Source organism: Galeopterus variegatus, unplaced genomic scaffold (assembly GCF_000696425.1).
Source record: "Galeopterus variegatus unplaced genomic scaffold, G_variegatus-3.0.2 Scaffold2813, whole genome shotgun sequence".
Taxonomy (NCBI): Eukaryota; Metazoa; Chordata; class Mammalia; order Dermoptera; family Cynocephalidae; genus Galeopterus; species Galeopterus variegatus.
Window position 1 is genome coordinate 190,147 of NW_007728924.1, and position 1,998 is coordinate 192,144.

Consider the following 1,998-nt stretch of genomic DNA (forward strand, 5'->3'; position numbering starts at 1 on the left):
CAAAAAAAAAAAAAAAAAAAAAAAGTTCTATCTGGGAAGCTTTTAAAAACTAGATCAATTCCCAAGTACCACCCCATACCTGTAATATTTTTTAAACATTCCTATGTAACTGTTGACCAACCAGGAACCTGACTTGCATTTGAGACCTCAACAATAACTAAATGCACAATTAATTTACAGATGAAGTGGCCAGGAAAGTAGAATTGTCAAAAGGGTACACTGTTAGCAGTAGCACTGCAAATTTCACAAAAAAGGAATGCTTGTTTAAAATGAAGGTTCCTAGTCTCTACCCCAAGAGATTCAGATTCAGTGAGTCCCTACAGGGTCCAGGAATCTTAGTGACTGAGACAGGTTGTCTACAGCTCACACTGAGAAAAACACTGCTCTACAGAATGCCTCAGAGCAAACAAAGCTGGTTATGAACCTGTACTCTATTTTAATAGGGTCAAGAAAATGCTATGCTTATTTCTGTCTTGAAAATCTGTCACTTCTAATTCACCCCAGAGCCCACTGGGCATTTATTTGCTTTGGGGGAAATCACCTATACAACTATGACACTGCATTAAATTCAGGGCTTTCCTCCCACCTTGACCCCACTAATCAGCAAAGTGCTTTTAAATTTCCCACTGCACTCCCTTATTAGAAATGTTTCATATTTTTATGCAAAATAGGGTTTTACTGACTAACTAGATATGCCTCTACGAGGCAAGTACCCAATTTCACAAAAGTTTTAATGGTTCTACCTCAAGCTAGCTGTAATGCCCAAATCACCTGAAGGCAGCAAGACAAGAAGTATGGAAAGATTTGAGGCAAAACTAAATAGAGCAGAAAGGCAATACTCAGTTTTTTTGTTTTTTGTTTTTTTTTTAAAAGATGACCGGTAAGGTGTTTTTTGTTTTTTTTTTAAAAGATGACCGGTAAGGGGATCTTAACCCTTGGCTTGGTGTTGTGTTTTTTTTTTTGTTTTTTTTTAAAGATGACCGGTAAGGGGATCTTAACCCTTGGCTTGGTGTTGTCAGCACCATGCTCAGGCAGCGAGCCAACCGGCCATCCCTATATGGGATCCGAACCCGGGGCCTTGGTGTTATCAGCACCACACTCTCCCGAGTGAGCCACAGGCCGGCCCGGCAATACTCAGCTTTGAGAAGGAGACTTAAAAATGCAGACCTACAATACAAAACTGGATCTAGTAAGACAACACTTTAAACAACATAAAAGGAGAAGCCAGGAATGTGGGTTCTAATCCAGCTCTGCTATCATACACTACACTGCTGTGCAGTGGCAGGAACGTCATCTGAATTCCCTCACCTTTTCTCACCATGTTCAAAATGAAGGGATAAAACTAGCTATTGTCAATTCTGTGATTGTACCATATAAACTAAAAAAGACTACAAAATTGTTCCTCCACCCAGTTCTCCATCTTAGCTTATTTTAAATCCCACTATCTAAGTACAGTGTAGAATAACAACCACCTCAACACAACACTGCATATAAACTGTGCAAGTTGTGTACTACACAAGGGCACCACATCTAAAGCAGTTACTATTTGCCTCACAGAGTACATTTCTATACACGTATTTACTATGACAATTCTAGTAGATGACAGCCAAATGTCTTGTTCTTTAAAAATAAAACTCAGTACAACACATTTCATAGAGTGTTTTTGGAACGGCCTTTTCTAATTGCACAAAGGCTCCACGTGGGCTGGCAGTGGCCCAGATATCCATGAGAGACTCCAGCTGACCATCTGCACAGCAGCACATGCACATGGAATGCAGTGAACAGAGCACCCTATGGGAGGGACACTTAGATGGAAGTCCATACCTCTGCCTGTTTAGACTGTCATTCCTCAAGGTCTCCAGTGCCCAGCACAGAACACATGCTCAATTAATAATGACAAATAGGGGCCGGCCCGGTGGCGCACTGGATAGTGCGCTACTTGGGAAGTGTGGCGGCGCTCCCGCCCAAGGGTTCGGATCCCACATACAGACCGGTTCC